Below are 18,984 nucleotides of genomic sequence, written 5' to 3'. Positions count from 1 at the left end.
ACGTCATCTAGCGACATTTAGCGACTTTTAGGGGAGGCGTTAGCTACTTTCCTTTGAAAATAGTTGGCAACACTGTTTACAATGACTGAGAACATTGTCTCTTTAGACAGAGAGGAACTCGAACCACACCCTTTGACTCTAGAAGAATATGCAAACTAGGCTTTTGAATAGTTGTTGATCGCGGGATATAAGTTAACGTGCTAGGCCGCCGCCTAACGTTACCGATCAGTCATCATAATATGTTTTGAGTAACGTTATATGAGTTGGTGAGTAAAATTTTGCAAGCTTTCGCAAATGTCTCTGTTAGTAAAATGCTAATATACAAATAGCTAATATTGCCTTGTATGTGTGTGTTTCCCTCATGATCCAGGGATTTTTGGGAACAAATATGATCCAGCCACATGATCTTCAGATGCGGTGAGTATTGTTATATTAAAATACACGTGAAATAAAGACAGAACATGTAAACTCTGCTCAAAGGCACACTGGTTCAAACCCTCCAGACAATATTTTACCTATCTTCTTGAATTCACAGGCCTAGCTGACCCATTGTATGGGAAAACAAAACAAAACAAAGAAGGCATTTCTCAAGATATCTTAATTAAGGTTATGCAAAATAAATTCATACAGTTTTGGAACGACATGGAGTAAATAATGAGAGAACTCTTATTTTTTGGATGAGCTGTTCTTTTTAGGACATGTCCCAGGGTCCTTTGATAAATTAACCATGGTTTTTATTATTGTAAAAGTTTAGAAACCATGTTTTTATGGTGGATTGATTGCAATACTTTGTTACCATTTAGTTAGTGTAGCAAAACCATGGTTAATGTTAGTCAGGGTTCTCCAGATTTATGTAACACTTAAGGAACACGTTAAAAAAGGGTCTTATGTCACCCAGATCAATAGTCTGTTAACACACAGGTAATAATTAACACACTTTTTAACTTTTTAAAAAATATATTTTTTAGATCAAGCCTTGGAACAATGTTTACGGAGCAGAACAGGCACCAACAGAGAAAAAAGCCCATCACTAGTAAGTATCCACTGCAGTATATAAAACAAACAAAAAAATCTCTTTTTTTTCTCCCTCGTGCCATCCCAGATGTATATCTGACTTTCTTTTCACAGAGATTTTTTGACAAATTATCCATTATTGTAAGCCGATATAGCCTAATGCAAGTGCATGCTCCAGAAACTACATGCAGCCTACAAACAGCTGCTGTGTTGTTCACACAGGAAGTTTTCTGCACTTATCATGTGAGCTTTACAATGCTCTTGGATTATTGTCAGGATGTGTGTTTGGACTTTTTTGACCTTCAGTATGGAGTCAATATAATGCCGCATAGTTTTGCAAAATAATAAAGTATCGCAAAAGAAAATAAAGTTTTGCAAAACAAAAATAAAGTTTTGAGGAAAGAAAAAATGTTTTGCTCACAAAAAAAAAAGAATGGCAATGGGGAAAAAAGTATATATATATATATATATATAAAAAGATTTGCAAAATAAAATAAAGTACTGCAAAAAGAAAGATATAATTAATTGCAAAAATCAATGACAGCTGCAATCCTATTTAATCTCTGCAACATATTTTTCATACTCACACCTACTAAGTTATTTTTATTCTGCGTTTCAGTCAAGCGTGTGCTCGCTGCTCGCAATACCGTTTTCCCTTTGCGCTGCACTTTTCTCTGCGTTTCTCTTCTTGGCGCTGTTTTGACGTGGGGGTGGAGTCAAGAAACCCCGCGAAGTCACGTCATCAGCAGGATACGCTAATCTTTTTTCATTCATTCAAAAGCCGAATCCCGGGCATTTTGGGCAGAGAAAAATAGGACGTATCGTAAGGTCACCCTAGTTACTACTAATCGCATTAAGTTAAACAACAACAACAACAACAACAAAAAAACAATGCACATTTTAATGTTGATGAAATAAAGGGAAACAGTCAACTGTACATACCTGGAATCCATCACCTGCATGCCTCTGCTCTGCCATGGTAACATGAATTGTTTTGCGATCTGCTGCGTAGCCATAGACTGTAACGTAAGTGCGTAGCGTATCCTGCTGATGACGTGACTTCGCGGGGTTTCTTGACTCCACCCCCACGTCAAAACAGCGCCAAGAAGAGAAACGCAGAGAAAAGTGCAGCGCAAAGGGAAAACGGTATTGCGAGCACACGCTTGACTGAAACGCAGAATAAAAGCAGCGTTGCAAATAACTTAGTAGGTGTGAGTATGAAAAATATGTTGCAGAGATAAAATAGGATTGCAGCTGTCATTGATTTTTGCAATTAATTATATCTTTCTTTTTGCAGTACTTCATTTTATTTTGCAAATCTTTATATATATACATACATATATATATATATACTTTTTTCCCCATTGCCATTCTTTTTTTTTTTGTGAGCAAAACATTTTTTCTTTCCTCAAAACTTTATTTTTGTGAGCAAAACTTTATTTTCTTTTGCGATAATTTATTATTTTGCAAAACTATGCGGCATTATATTGACTCCATACTTCAGCATTTTGTTGTCTATTCACTTGCATTATTCGACACACGAACACAAGAGATGGATAATTTTTCTAAAAGTCTAGTTTATTTTTTCTAAAATTTGTGTTCATCTGAAGAAAGAAAATCATATACCTTTCGGACGGCATAAGGGAGAGTAAATGAGGGGAGAATCCCCTTCCACAAATGCGTTAGCAAAGGGTACATGCGATGGTAAATTAACTGAAGTAATTTTATCTTGTAGTAATTTTATTTTATATTTATGGTAATGTGACCTAGGATGGCAAGTCCCAGTGATTCGTTTTAAAGGGACTGTGTGTAGCTTTTTAGGTATTTTATTATCTAAAATCAATATTTTTATTAATAAATATGCCCTCAATGATGTGCAAATACCTATGCCAATGATCAGACTAATCCTCGTAAACGAAGAATTTATTATCTTTATATACATGGGACGGGTAGGTCCACGGAGGCTTCCATGTAGTTCCGCCATCTTGAAAAACTATAATAGCAGAGAGGGACAAAAAGTACTAGGCCAACGCGTTTCCACAACGCGTTTCGCTCAGAGCCAGCGTCACGTGACTGAAGTCAACAGAAGCGGAGGATCAGAGCAGAGAGAGGCGCTTGCAGGGTGTCCGCGCGGTAGTAAAAGGTAGTAAAAAGAATCTACCAAAATTAAGGCCCTTGAAAGGTAGTAAAAGGTAACAAACGCAATTTGACTTGGTAGTAAATTTTTCATCACCACCTCAATATATGAGTTTCCATTTTTTTGCTTAATATTTGTGTCTCCATATTTTAACTTCATCTGGCATAATTTAAAAATATATACGGTGCTAACAACATAACCTGACGGGCTCGACAACGCTTGTCCGGGACAAGTAGATTAGAGTTCGTGGCTCGATTAGTCGAGACTGTTTTCCATGATGGATCCTGCATGTGAACGCGTAATGTACTGTCTTTATAAAGTATCTTCTTATTAAACTGTCTGTACACTTACAAAGTTCTCAATGCTTCGGTTTGTATGTAAGGACCCTCATTATGTTACCGTGTTAGTGTGAGGCTATTTTGAGCCTTGTTAGTGGTATTAACTAGCGATTTATTTTTACTTACTCTGTGCCCCATATACTAGTGTTATGAGCTAAAATGTTTTTAAAGATAAAACTCTTTACATTCGATTTTCATGAAAACGCATCGCAGGGAACGATCGACTCGGTAACCATGTGTTAATTAACCCCAGGTTCATTTTTCACTGGATTTGTCCTTTAAGACGGTCGCCTTCCGCCTCCTACTGGCGGTTTACTTTCATGTTTAAAAGTATCATTCTTTCCAACGTTTCTTATTTGTATATTCAAAAATATTTAAAACAATCTCATATTCATAACATTATATAATGCAGTTGTAAATTTTCAGTGTAAATTATTTAATTTGATCAGCCCTACCTAGGGTAACAACAGCCCTATATTATCTTATTAGGCTATTCCAATTTAATCTATTGATAAAATTTAAAACTAAAGATGAAGCATACATTTAATAAGATTTGGGGGGGTGGGGGTGGGCACCATATCTGCACCTTTAAAGGTGCAGATATGACAATATGCAGATTTAAATATATCAGAGCTGATTGAACACAGATGAGGATATTTCTTCAGAATAAATTATATTTACAGCACACACACACACCAAAAAAATTCCGGACAAGCAACTTTTTTACTCGGACAAGTGAATGACAGATTTACTTGTCCAAAGGACAAGCACATGAAAAGGCTTAATGTCGAGCCCTGAGTGAGTCGGAGTTGATAGCAATGACAAAGTGGCAAGGTTATTATTCACCTTATTAGGGCTAAGGGCTATGGTTAGGATAACTCAAGGGCTAGGGTTAAGATAAGGACAACTGAAACTCAACTCGACACTACAAAAAAAACCATAATTGACAATGACAATACTTAATGATCACAATTAAACATTAGTGTACCTAATATGTATGATGGGTGTGACAGTGTCATACTTATACCTTATAGTAAGTAAGTATTAAGTGGTGCTTTGCATACCCCTCCCACACCCCCCAAAAAGGGCTGCTGCTTGGTGTCGTGTTGGTAGTAAAAAATATTGTGGAGGTGGTAAAAAAGGTAGTAAATTCATCTCTATGATTCCTGCATATACCCTGGCTTGTCGCTGCCGCGGCAAGTTTAAAATCCTGCACTGTACGGTTATTTATACACCGTTCATTCATACATATGCTGAGTCACAGGATAAGGAGTCCTCGTCGTCGAAAAAGTCCAAAATAGACCGTAAAAGGAAACGTGACCGGAGATTACAAAAACAAGGGTTAATGTCGGGATAGCTAATGCAGGAGAAAGCTTTTAAAAGAGATGCTGAAGTTTCCTGCTTTCTTCTCGACAGGTACGTCAGTGTTACGGTCTTAATTACAAGCTTTCTTTTCATTACTTGGTTGTGTACTTTATTATATAGACAGAAGAACATTTATAGTAAAAGTTAAACAGGCTCTTTGAAGAATAGCAGCTATTGAGTAAAGTAACATTAGAGAAGTTTTTTATTATATAGACAGAAAAATAATAATATAATATTTATATAATAAAAAACTATATAAGTTTTTTATTATATAGAGAAGTACTTTATTATATAGACAGAAGAACATTTATAGTAAAAGTTAAACAGGCTCTTTGATGAATAGCAGCTATTGAGTAAAGTAACATTAGAGAAGGCTCTGATGATGATGATCTAACAATGCACGTAGCCTACTTCAAAAAATATAACGAGTAAAGAAGGCTTTATTACTACCTTAGTTAATGTTTTTCACAGTCAGTAATTCATACTGTAACATTCTTTTTTCGTTGTTTCAAGTTTCAGTTTGTTTTAAAGGGGTGGTTGATTATGATTTCACTTTTTTAACTTTAGTTAGTGTGTAATGTTGCTGTTTGAGCATAAACAACATCTGCAAAGTTACGACGCTCAAAGTTCAAAGCAAAGGGAGATATTTTCTTTTTAAAAAATTGCTTTTTAAGGACTACAAAAAACGGCTGGTATGGACTACACCACATTCCTCCCGGGTTAGTGACATCACTAACCCTAAAATTTACATAAACCCCGCCCCCAGAACACGATTTATAGATTATCAAGACAGAATATGCTAATCAATGATTAAAAGATAGTTAACTCCACATCAGCTACATACATTTAAACATAACAAAAAAGTTTTTGAAATTTCCAGGACACAAGCTGTTGTAGCTCCGTCCCCCAGCTGCTCATTTGCATTTAAAGGGACAGACACAAAAACGGTGCATTTTTGCTCACCCTTAAAAAGTGACAATTTTAACATGCTATATAAAAATATCTGTGGGGTATTTTGAGCTAAAACTTCACATACACACTCTGGGGACATCAGAGACTTATTTTACATCTTGTGAAAAGAGCATTATACCACCCCTTTAAATAACAAACCTGTTCACCCGAAGAAAAACTCGGAAGTGCTATTATAAGACATCCTGTCATAGCTTTTTGGTACATAACGGCTACCGTAGATGCAACGCGCATTTGAAAAAGTGAGGCGCTGGAGAGCATTATTCGTTTGAATGCAAAATACAATTTCACCACTAGATGGGAGAAATTCCTACTTACAGTCCCTTTAAAGCTCTTAAGACAATAAACTTGTTTCAACTTTTTAATTTATTTCATGAAAGCTTTCTGTTCTGTTTCTTATTTTATCTTTTATGTGCATATGTACAGGCTATATGTATATATATATGCTGTTTTGCTTTCTTTATTTCGTTGTATGTAATTTGTACATTTTTGCTATGCAAGTTATATTTTTGATACCTTGGCATTAATAAAAAATAAATAAAATAATAAATAAAATAATAATAATAAAAAAGTTCTAAATAGCAGCCCCAATTACGGCCAAAATCCTTCATTTGAATCTGCTCTTTTGCACACGTTTGATGAAGCCTATGTTGAATATTGAATTGACTAAATTTGATGAAATATTACATACTTGCATGTTTTGTGTAGACATGTGCGTATAATGGGGTTTTGTTTTAAAAATCACATACATTTATGGAAATATCAGTCTGATATGCCCTGTTGAGGATTATTTTTCCAATGAAGCGCTACATTTTGATTAATGACAGCGAGGATTGTTTGTAATAATTCCGCTTTATGTTCTAAACTGCAGAAAGTAACGTTACATTTTAAGTGCGAAGAAAATGTTTTCATGTGAATAATGATCCCACAGAATCTTGACCCATAGATATATCTATGAACTTGACCAAGTAACATTGTTTCGTCAGTTGCTCTCCAGTCCGATGGGTGTCGTTATCGACACATTCACCAAAACATTAGTAACGACGAGCCCTAACTCGTGTACAGAATAAATAATACACTTCTGTTGATGTCTTCTTTCCGGACTGTTGGAAACTTTGTAGATAAAGAGCATAATTGACAGAGAACAACACTATTAGTTTGTTTTATTGTAATATATCTATTTTAGTTCGCCTGCTTCTTCATTCTGTCTCGATTTGTTACTATGTAGCTCGTAAGCTGTTCAGCTGAATAGGAAGTCAATTACTGTAACTTAGTTGTTAGAACAGGAAAATAATACCGTTTCATTTTGTAGTATTTTAGAGATTCTTATTTAGACATCATGCACAGAAGAGGAGTCGGAGCTGGAGCGATCGCCAAGAAGAAACTTGCAGAGGTATGATCACAGCACTTCTGCGAGATTAATTAACTAGGAAAATAATTTAGCATTTTCATCCAGCTAATTTGTTTACTGTCACAGGCAAAGTATAAAGAGAGAGGTAATGTCCTGGCTGAGGATCAGATTGCACAGGTGCGTGTACCCTGATGAGCACGACATGGATTTTGAATGAAAGCAAGCTTTACAGATGTGAAACAACAGTTTCAGAATGTATGTGTTGTCCCTGTAGATGTCAAAACAATTGGAGACCCATTTGGAGGAGTTTGCCAGCAAGCATAAACAAGAAATCCGTAAACTCTCAATTCAGGGTTCAGTTCCAAGAGATGTGTGCCACCATAGGGGTCGATCCACTTGCATGTATGTATTTATCCTAAATGTTTCCCTTTATATGTCATTTTATTATTTACCGTAATATTAAAGTGTAGTCTATACAGTGTGCTCATATGAAATTTGTATAATTTACATTATAAATTCTAAGTATAATTATATAAATTATTACTTTTTTATGATTTATACTCATTCATATACTAATGATAATTTATAATTATACTATATATAAATGATATACAGTATAGTTATAATATAAATAATATGTTATTGTAAGTATAATGATAAATAATTAGAATTTCAGTGAAAAAAGTTATATGACCTTATGAACTTTATTCTTTTTTTTTTTGTGCAGCTGGAAAAGGATTTTGGTCTGAGATGCTTGGAGTTGGAGATTTCTACTATGAGCTTGGTGTACAGATCATTGAAGTCTGTTTAGCTTTAAAACACAGAAATGGTGGTAAGTTTTGTCATTTCATTGGGTTAAAGTGGTATTGCATATTATCAATTAAACGGGCTTATATTGATGGTAGTATTTTGTGCCTTGGAGATATTGCATATGTGTGGCAAAACAAATGCTCTATTATGATTATTCAGCTGTCTGGACTCCTTGATTCTGATTGGTCAATCGTGGCATTTAGAAGTCAGATATTTCTAAATAATGTTGACACGTTCCTAGACACTCTCTAAAACACCATACAAGACCTGATCACCTTGTCACCTGGTTTGTTTTGCAGTAATGACCACATAACTGCCCAGTACAACTCTCTAAAACTTCACTTTCAATCAAAATAATTGTAAGTATTAATCAATAAATGATATTATTGGTGCAGGTCTCATCACATTGGAGGAACTTCACCACCGTGTCTTGAAAGGAAGAGGGAAGTTTGCTCAGGATGTGAGCCAGTGAGTGTCTTTGATTGTACTGTTCTCTATCTATTCTGAACACATGAACTCTCTCACCACCCATTAATGTCGTCACTCAGGGATGACTTGGTGCGGGCCATCAAGAAGCTCAAGGCCATGGGAAATGGCTTCGGGATGATTCCCGTTGGAGGTTCTTATCTAGTCCAGTCGGTCCCAGCAGAGCTCAACATGGATCACACTGTTGTCCTTCAGCTAGCAGAGGTAATCAATACTAGACACAAAGTCTGAGGCCTTTACACTTCTGTGATATCAGATCTGATCATTGGCCTTGTTTTACAGAAAAAGGGCTATGTGACAGTGAGCGAGATCAGAGACAGCCTCAAGTGGGAGAGAGAGCGGGCCTGTCACGTTCTTGTAAGTGTGCAGGAAAAACAAAACACCAATCTGAATGCTTTTATATCACAAATTAAAGAGGACCTATTTTGCCCTTTTGCAAAATCTTGATTTTGGGGTCTACTTGAATAGGTTTTCATGCTTGAATGTTAAAACCCCCCCACTATTTTTCATTTTACATTGTTACAGAAGCTCTCTTCCCAGTCTATCTGTTTAGTTTTGTCTTATAAAGCCCCTCTTTCAGGGAGTTCAAAAACAGAGCTTACTGATATAGAGAAAAACTCCCTTTGGAGTGGACTTTGGTTGCGTTCAGACTGCAGGTAAATGTGGCCCAAATCTATTTTTTGCTTCCATGTGACTCAGATCTGTTTTTCTAATGATAGTGTGAACAGCACAAACCACATGGAATCTAATCTTTTCAAGTCATATCAGAATTCATGCGACTTTTACCGTCACTCTAGATCAGTGGGAAACTCTAAAAAGTTATGGAAGAGCATTGACAAATTACTTGGAAGGGAAAAATCAGCAAATAAACATTTAAAACTCATGGTGGATGGCTGTATCCAGGATGATGATCAGATTATTGCGGAATGTTTTAATGATTATTTTATAAATTCGGTATGAGAAATGAGTCTAAGTTCACCAAAAATTCAACTCACACAAGCTTTAACCTGTAATGATTCTGCTTTTAAACAAAAAAAATCGGATCTGAGCAATAAATCGGAATTGAGCACCAAGGCTCGCAGTTTGTGCTTTGCAACTTTACTGAACTTTTTCTTGCTCAAACAGCAACATTACACACTGAAGAAAGTTGAAAATGTAAAAAAAAAGAAGCATAATAGGTCCTCTTTAATATCTTTTGCACTGTTTTCAGGATCACCTGCTGAAAGAAGGCTTAGCGTGGCTGGACTCCCAAGCTGCAGTGGAGCCACAGTACTGGCTGCCAGCTCTGTTCGCGGAACTGTTTTTGCAAGACGTTACGCCTGAGGAGGCCAGCCAAATGACACCTTGAGAATAAGACACTATTTTGTAAATGTATTGTCATGCAAGGAGGAGGAGATCAGGGTGAAGGTCAAAGAATGTCAGTAGTATTAACATATACTTTGTGTCACTTTTGGTTGATTTATGACCCCTTTGATTGATTTATGTGTGATTAATCAATGATCACTAGTGATTGACAGGGAATCCATGCGTCACTCAAACTGACTGGTCAGTGGGTGTCAAATGTTTTTACAGGGGGAACGTCTGTATGGGGGAAACTGTTGCTGATTGTATTTTCCTTTGATTGTTGGGGGTGAAATTCACCCAAGCAGGTATTACGTAATGTTGACACCCTGAGTGAATGAATCATATCAAATCCTACATTTATTAATTTAATTCATATAAGTAAAACAAAACACATTTGCACCACCCAGAAGATCAGGGGCCTGATATATAAACCTTGCCACGCATTCATTAGGTTTATATATATATATATGGCATAAATCTGTTTTATAATAGTCAACTAAAAGCTAAAACCATAAAAAATGTGTTACCTATAAAATACACTTTAACTGAAATAAAATATAAAAAAATCAACCTATTTTTAGCAGCAACATTTCTCATTTTCATGTAGTTTAACTTACACATAAAAATTAAAAAACTAATAAGAATAACAAAAACACAACTAAATTACTTAAGCTAATTTAAAATATGAATTAAAAAACTATATATAATATGTGATAATATGTAAATATGTGAGCACGGTCCAACAGAATGATATCAATTTACCCTCATATGCCACATAGAAAGGTAGGACATCTAGTGGTGAACATATGAGGCTACAGGTGTAAAAGTCACATTCTCAAAACTAAATTCACTTTGAACACACTCACAGACAAACAGATAAACCGAGACAGGCAGAAATATTCTATAAAATACGTTTTATTTGCTTTAAATGTTTTTCATTGTCTGTTTCCTTGATGCTCAGATGATGAGAGTGAGACCACAGCATATGACTTGCTCAGTCTGTTGTGTTTGTTGATGAGCAGGTGTTTCATGGCTGGATCATTGCGGTATCTTCCGTGCAGTAACTGCCTTTGTATTTTCTCCTCTTTTCTGATCTTCTTCTTCTCTCTCTCTGCAGTGACCTTTTTCTCTACCAGGTTATAAACGAGAAGAAGTCCCTTCTGCTTTCTGCTGGACTTCTGGCTGATTTTGTTGCTGCTTTCAGGCTCCTGTAGGTACGTCTTTTTCGCCTTTGCGGGAGGTGGAGTAATATCTGCTGCCTGCTCTGTCTTTCTATCTTCTATCTTTTCTTGTCTTTCAGGACTTCTCTTTTCATCTTCTCTTTTTTTCGTACGTGTGACTTTTGCACTGTCTCCATCCATCTCCGTCCAAGCAAGCTTTGCTTTTGCTGGTGGTGGAGTAGCATATTCAGTCTTTCTCTCCTTTTTCATTCTCTTTTCTTGTCTCAGATCCACCTCCACTACACACCTCATCATTTCGTCATTCATTACAGGAGTTTTATCTTCAACCTCTCTCTCTTTTTTTATTGTCTCTTTCTCAGCCTTGGTATCTTGTGCAGGACTGACATCCATCCAAGCATGTTTTGGCTTTGCTGGTGGAGTTGCACCTGGAAGTTTTATAGTTGAAGAGCATTTCTGTCTCTCCTTCTTTGTCCTTCTCCTTTCAGGTGGACACTCTTGCTCCACCTCAGCTTGTGCCATCTGAACCATCAGTGTTTCTGCCACTTCAGTGAAGTAGCTTGGCAATTCTTTTTCAAGTTCTTCAAACTGAGCCATCAATGGTTCTGCCACAGTGGAGAAAGATGGCTGTATTTCCTCCTCAGCATGTGCCTCTTGAACCATCAGAATTTCTGCCCCTTTAGTGGAGGAACATGGCGATTTATTCACCTCATCAGGGGGAGTTTCCTTTTCAGCCATCAATGGTTCTGCCACAGTGGAGAAAGATGTCCATGTTTCCGCCTCATCTGGTAGAGGGTGTTGCGGTGCCACCTGGATCAGCAATGGCTTCGCCACTGTGCAGGAACGTGGAAATTTTTCCACTCCGGCATGTGGAGTTTGGGATTCAGGCTCCTCCACTCGAATCATCAGTGGTTCTGCCGCACTGGAGAAATCTAGCAATATTTCCAGCTCAACAAGAGAGTCCTCGTAGTCCATCTCTTCCTCCATGTCTGTATCTTCTGGAGGTCTCTGGATGGGCTCCTCCTGAATGCTGCTACATCCTAGGTTGCCATCACTGCACTGTCTTGACAAGTGGTGTCTTGGCAAGAAGGAGCTAAAGCATCCAAAAAGTTTGCTCAGAAATGTCATTTTCACAATGGATCGCAATTGATCACAATGGATTGACAATTAGGCACTTATCCAAAAATCCAATATCACTAGCAAAAATCAATTCTCTGATATGTCTGCTATGACACTTCTGCAGTAGATTGATAAAATATCCAAAAATCCGATTTGAACTAACAAATAAACAGTCTGATAATACTGCTAATCGCTGCGTTTTCCTCCTGAACTCAACAGACTGATGCTCAACTTTGCACTTTAGCGCGGCCTCTATGACGTCATAGAGTGTTTGCGTCATAATGGAGCGAGGTCGAGAGGTCCAACAAAGCATTTCGTCATCGAATAATCTTAAAGCTCTTAAGACAATAAACTTGTTTCAACTTTTTAATTTATTTCATTAAAGCTTTCTGTTCTGTTTCTTATTTTATTTTTTATGAGCATATGTACAGGCTATATGTATATATATATGCTGTTTTGCTTTCTTTATTTCGTTGTATGTAATTTGTACATTTTTGCTATGCAAGTTATATTTTTGATACCTGGGCATTAATAATAAAAAAAATATATATTTTTTTAAATTTTTGGTGTAGTAAAATGGCAAGTCTATGGCAGTCAAAAGCAGATAACCACATTCGATGTACATAATCTTCGTAAGGTTCCATAGCGTAGAGTTTGACTGTGTGTGTGACCCCTTGTCAAACACAAATCTTCCTACACGATCATCAGACATCAGAAAGTCCTGTTTCACAAAATCTTCATCTTCACGTAGAAACTTTGTCAAACTAATTTTCTGGAGTGTATAGTGAAGGTCTTCATCTGTTTAAGCTTGTTAACTGTTCATCTGTTGCTGTTCTTATCGGTGTTACACACATCACTCTAGATGTTTTCAGGAGTTTTTGGAGTAGCATTGTAACACTACATTTTTACTTACTATCCTAAATCTTATTTAAATACCAAATTCAGGAGGCTGGGCTGTAGGTGAGAAACATCCAGGGTTGTAATGCTCTAAGGATGTGACACCTTCAGTAGTCATAAAACATCACACTTAGTGAGATTAACCAGTTTTTTCTTCAAACAAAAGTGATTACAGTAATTTGCTGGTAAACTGTTGTACTCTGATGCACTGTATTTTGTTTTACAAATAGATTGTGAAGGTCTCTGATAGAAAGATGTCTTCATACCTTTGTTTTACGGTGTTTTTAAAAACACTACATAGATGTTTTATTAGATTAAATATTTAAGAGTTCCTTGTGCTGCATTCTATATCCACATACCACCCCAAAATTCATGGGAGCATTGTCTTATTTGAACAAAGAGAAGCCGAGAACATCTAGAGATCACTAAAATTACAGCAGATTAGAGGAAACAGTTGTTTTTCAAAGTGTAAGGAACACAGACACACTCACACCCACACACACACACACACACACGGTTAACAGTTTCTAAAACAGTTTGTTTCAGGAAAAGTGCACACAAAACCAAAGTACCATAAAAATAATAATAATAAAAAAATGTCTCCAAACTGTTACATGCTACAATTAAACTTTGAAGCAATGGAACTTTGGAAGAATGAAACGCACCACAGTGAAAACGTTGTGCCTTGTGTGAACTTTGATGAGGCCAAGAACACTAGCACTGTTAAACATGCGTGACAATAACTGTTCCAATTCAACTCTGATGTGACTGAGCTTGTTTCACATATAACTTTAAATTATCACAGTAATAAACAGTTCACTTGCATTTGCTAGCTAACTATTGAAATTTACGATATACTAAAACATTTTGGTACTCTGCTGATATGAACAAAAACTGCATGTTTTCATAAAAAAAAAAAAGGAGAACAAAATATTAAGACATAAAAAACACACCGTCTGTTTTCTGGATCAAACCTAAAAGACATACGTATAAAACACAGGTGTTAAAGTATTGGCATGGACAGAAACATTGCACCTTTCACTTAATATTACTACTTATCAACTGTAGTTCATTTACTTAACAGTTGTTTAGAGACAAACACAAAAGAACTGTGTATCTATGACTGTGCGGTGAAATGCAGAGTTTTAAGTGTAATAGTTCGAAAAGTTTGAAGTGTAATGGTTGAATAGGTAACAGAAAAACGGCATAACTCACTTTTCATGTTGGTTCATTGTGTCTTGCGATCCCACAGCGTAGATAGACCAGAAAGATGTCCTAAAATAAATTTCATTTGTTTAGTCTCAAGCAGTGTCATGTAGAATTACTGACATTTAATTCTCAAAAAGCGGTATTTGTTCATGTTTTCATTATTCCTATGAACATGTTTGACCACGCTCAGAGAGTAGTCTTTACAAACTGTACAAAACAAAGAAACTAAATGTAAAGCGGGTCATCGATTAGTGGAAAAATATCATTTTCCATACTGTATCGACATAAACTTTCACAATAGACCAGGAGAGAGGATTTCTGTATTCTTTATGGCTAATTGTCTCTTTTCCTATATGCCTTACACTCTTTCGTAATAAATTGACCTCTCGAATTTACTTTTGTGTACACATAAATCCTGTATAACGAATATGTTTGAATTTTATTCATAGTCTTTATAAGTCTTTATAGTTCTTAATGAGTTTGCATTACAACAGTGTGGCATAGTTCCTCTAACAAATCTGACAGAAGAGCAAAAAATGTACAAAGATTTTAAGCACATATATAGTACCTTTATTTGAGTCAAAGAAGATGGTGATAACAATTGAACACAAACTATAATCTTTAATGTTAAGCGGGACGTTGAAATAAACAATTCTGTGGACGTTAAACAACTTAATATAATATTAAGTATAATGTAATATATGAAATACTGGTTTGTCAAAAAGAGAAAGCTCAGTCATATATTTAAAAAGCCTCTTAAATGAAAGGCCTGCGTTTATCACACACGTTTTCCCATGTGCGGAATAGCATGAACTTACATCGGTTTGTCTTCGCCTAAAACAAAACACAGGCCAACAAACAAAGAAATGTGAACAGTGTCATCTCAACAAGATGACTAATCTAGTGTTGTAATAAAAAGTCATTTGCAAAACCATACTTACAAACGTGTAACAAACTTACAAATTGCTCATCATTTGAGTTTTCTATTTTCTGTATGCATCATAAACAATTTTTGTATGGCCTAACTTATTTTCTTAGTGATTTGGGGTCTTAATTTTACATGGTGATCTGCAGGTTTTACCGGAGTGTGGCACTTTGTTTACCAGCCTCAAACATTAATGAATGTGCAGCTCTCAGTGCAATAGTCAGATGTGATTCGAATCAGTTGTAACAGATTAAGTGTAAAACAGAATAACTTACTTTTCGTGCTGATGCTTCATGTGATCCCACATCATAGATAGCTGTAAAGTTGCACTAAAAAATATCAACTTAGTCAAACACTCTCAAGCAGAAAGACTATCACTCAAATTCTTAATTTGCATTTATTCCTATAAACACCGAATGTTGACAGTTCTCAAAGGAGAGTCCAACAAACAAAATAGTGCTATCTGAATAAGATGGACACTAGTGGAGTGATAAAACAACAACTATTCACACACACACACACACACACACATCTAACTATATATTGTGTCGCTTTGATAGAACCTTGATATCACCCGTTTTTGGGGGTCAAAGAAGATGGCAATAGTCGAAACATCCTAAGCTCATCTCTTTAATTTTGTGCTGGATGTTGAAGGGCTAGTGACTTCCATGATATTTTCTAGCATGAAGCTTTGTCTGGATCACTCAACAAAGTTTTGTGTTCTGACCACACAAAGATTACACTAAGATTAGATTTATTATTGATTGAGTATTGCATGTTTGCACTGTACCCGAAACTTAGGCGTCAACATGTATCCCTTGTGGTTGTTACACACACACACACAGGTATAATTTGAAATGTAGGTTTGTCAAAAGAAAAAAGGTACATGCATACATTTAAAAAGTTTTCTAAGTGAAAATTGTGTTTTACTCATGTGAGGAAACTGCTCGGCTACAGTACTAATAAAAGATGCTGGTCATTAGTCTGTTTTAAAGAATAAAATAAAGTAAAAGTTTTATTTAAAGGAAATAGACAACTTTTCTTGCTTTTTGTATGGCAAACAAATGTATAAAATGTTTGAACGTTTAAAATCCCTGTGTGTCTTATTTTACTCAGAATTTTGTAGTAAAATATGTAAATTTGTTGTTTTGCAACACACACACACACACACACTATGGGTTGGGTTAAAAACTAAAACATTTTCTTTAAAAAATACTAAAATAACAAAAGTAACGACCAAATTTATATACACTAAAAAGATGTTTTTGTGTGCGAGCCCAGAGAATCACCAGAAAGCTTTTGATGAAGTGTCCTTCTTTAAACATCTAGGCTAGCCTAAGCAACTGTCCTAAAACCATTAACAAACCCATTTAGGATGCACTCTTCCCCCGCCAGTTCCACTCGCAAACACCTTCACTGTGAGTTAGATAAATGTTTGATTCTTTGTCTTTTTAACACTGATCCTATTGGCGTCTGGGAAACAGATACAGATGTTCCAGAAAAAACGACACCTTTACTTGTTGAGAAGAATATAGCACGGGGTGTGTGGGTAATTAGGACTCTTTGACTTGATGAACGTGTCTGAGTCTTTGTCTTAGGCATTAACATAAAACCTAAAGTTCAGGTACTACTGATTCTACTGAGGTGCGCACACACACACACACACACATACAAACACACACACACACCACACACACACACACACACACACAGTTGTTCTTAAAAGAACATTTACCACTCTACAGATAAGGCGTTGTCGGGAAAATTCGTTTTGTGTACCTGACAAAATAAAATAAAATTCTGTATCAAAATTTATAAGGAAAGACCAGTACTTTGTTTAGGCTTGGTTTGTAGGGAATTACAAACCTGCGCACATATATTCAAACGCACATAACTATAGAACCAATTCTTAATGCGCATATGAGCACCATCAGCGTTTATCACAGGTTCGCATTTAAAGTCTGTGTAGAGAGAATGGTGTCGTCTTAGCGGCTCCTAATTTAATAACAAATGATCGTTGCAACGGAAGCGAATCAATCAAAACTAACTTTAGCTGGAAAATAACTTTATTAAAGAACCACTATAAAGCCAAAACAATCTGTTACCTTAAATTATACGCTTATCTCTGTAAAGCTGCTTTGAAACAATCTACATTGTTAAAAGTGCTATATAAATGAAGATGACTTGACTTAAAAGAACATCCCCAGACATGTTATTTTAATGAATATAGCCAGTGTGGTGTAGGGGTAATGGTATTCCTGAATGTCTTGACTCAAATACTTTGACTATAGTTAACATATAGGCTACCCTATTGATCAAACAACAACGATTTTGACACTCAGGGTGTCAACATTACGTAATACCTGCTTGGGTGAATTTCACCCCCAACAATCAAAGGAAAATACAATCAGCAACAGTTTCCCCCATACAGACGTTCCCCCTGTAAAAACATTTGACACCCACTGACCAGTCAGTTTGAGTGACGCATGGATTCCCTGTCAATCACTAGTGACAAGGGTCATAAATCAATCAAAGGGGTCATAAATCAACCAAAAGTGACACAAAGTATATGTTAATACTACTAATGTCACAATGTTGTGTGAGCCAAGCTTGTTTGAGAGGAAAAACTGATAATAAAATCATCCACTTAGTCACATTTCTCACAACCCAACAAGTCTCATTATGTTTTATTATTTTAAAACCTGATTCACCACTGGAAAAAAAAAGTATTGGTAAATAAAAGAAAATGGTACTAATTTTATTTTATGTCTGTTGTGTATCTTCTATCTATTCTATTTATTAATAGATAATAATAATAATAATAATAATAATAAAAACTAATTAAATTAAAACTAAATAATTTCCCTATTTTTGTCACGGTTCATAAATCCTTTGTCTCTTTCTTGTCTCGTGTTCTGTTGTTGTGTGTGTGTGTGTGCTGATTGTGTGGGCGTGCCGGCTCATTAGCGCTCATCAGCAATCAAGCTCATCACTCCCGTCACCAGCTGCAGCTCATCTCATCACCCTATATATGCTCACCACTTTCTCATCTCCTTGTCAGATCGTTGTTTGTGGTATCTCTGGCTCTGAGAGTGGACGCACGTCTTTCTCGAGCTGACCGACGTCTTCAACCTAATCGTTTTCCTGGAGGGGTCGAGGGACAACGCTCCGGAGGCAGGGACGCGGTCAGCCCCGTCAACGATCACGGGCCCATGCAGGTGGGTCGAGCCCGGCTTTCCCGGGAGGAGAAGGAGAGGCGGAGATCCCTGGGCCTTTGTATGTACTGTGGAGGAGCGGGACATTTTGCTTACAGCTGTCCGTTAAAAGGCCCAGCACGACAGTAAGTATGAGGCTACTGTCGGGTGGGATCTCTGCCGAGAAGACCTCATCCACATCTACTCTCCTTCCGGTAAGACTCCGATGGTCAACTCACCTCCACGACTGTCGAGCACTTCTGGACTCAGGGGCTGAAGGTAATTTCATGGACCACACATTTGCACGCAAGTTTCAAGTTCCCCTCAGACCCCTCACGCATCAGATTGCAGTACACGCACTCAACGGTCAAGAACTCCCCACCATTTCACTGGCCACCGAAGACATCACCCTCATCACATCAGGCAATCATAACGAAACCATCTCCTTTTACATTCTGGACACTCCTCTTGCACCCATCGTCCTTGGTCACCCATGGCTCACCTGTCACAACCCCAGAGTGGACTGGCAATCAGAGTCTGTGTCGGCGTGGAGCAGTTATTGTCATAAGTCTTGTCTGGTGTCTGCCTGTCCGTCTGTTTCTGTCCCTGTGTTTCAGGAGGAGGCAGTGGATTTATCTAACGTGCCCG

At 36.8% G+C, this 18,984-nt stretch overlaps 1 long non-coding RNA gene and 1 pseudogene across 2 annotated transcripts; one reads left to right on the top strand and one right to left on the bottom strand.

Annotated features, from left to right (window-relative positions):
• Positions 1 to 386: 386 nt before the first annotated feature.
• LOC311095934 (vacuolar-sorting protein SNF8-like) lies at positions 387 to 10,430 on the top strand (annotated as a pseudogene). The gene is made up of 10 exons (XR_014609507.1): positions 387 to 417; positions 969 to 1,033; positions 7,136 to 7,216; positions 7,301 to 7,351; positions 7,449 to 7,576; positions 7,902 to 8,006; positions 8,380 to 8,452; positions 8,533 to 8,674; positions 8,753 to 8,827; positions 9,681 to 10,430. The product of XR_014609507.1 is annotated as a vacuolar-sorting protein SNF8-like (transcript).
• A 3,685-nt stretch (positions 10,431 to 14,115) lies between these two features.
• On the bottom strand, positions 14,116 to 18,216 carry LOC311095942. The gene is made up of 3 exons (XR_014608926.1): positions 18,182 to 18,216; positions 15,418 to 15,471; positions 14,116 to 14,283 (listed from the first exon to the last, which is right to left on the bottom strand). It is a non-coding gene; the product is annotated as an uncharacterized lncRNA (long non-coding RNA).
• Positions 18,217 to 18,984: the final 768 nt, after the last annotated feature.

The sequence above is a fragment of the Abramis brama genome (assembly GCF_963993115.1).
Source record: "Abramis brama genome assembly, chromosome: 14".
NCBI classification, from domain to species: domain Eukaryota; kingdom Metazoa; phylum Chordata; class Actinopteri; order Cypriniformes; family Leuciscidae; genus Abramis; species Abramis brama.
Note: the sequence above shows the minus strand (reverse complement) of the source record. Positions and strands in the feature narration are given on the sequence as shown.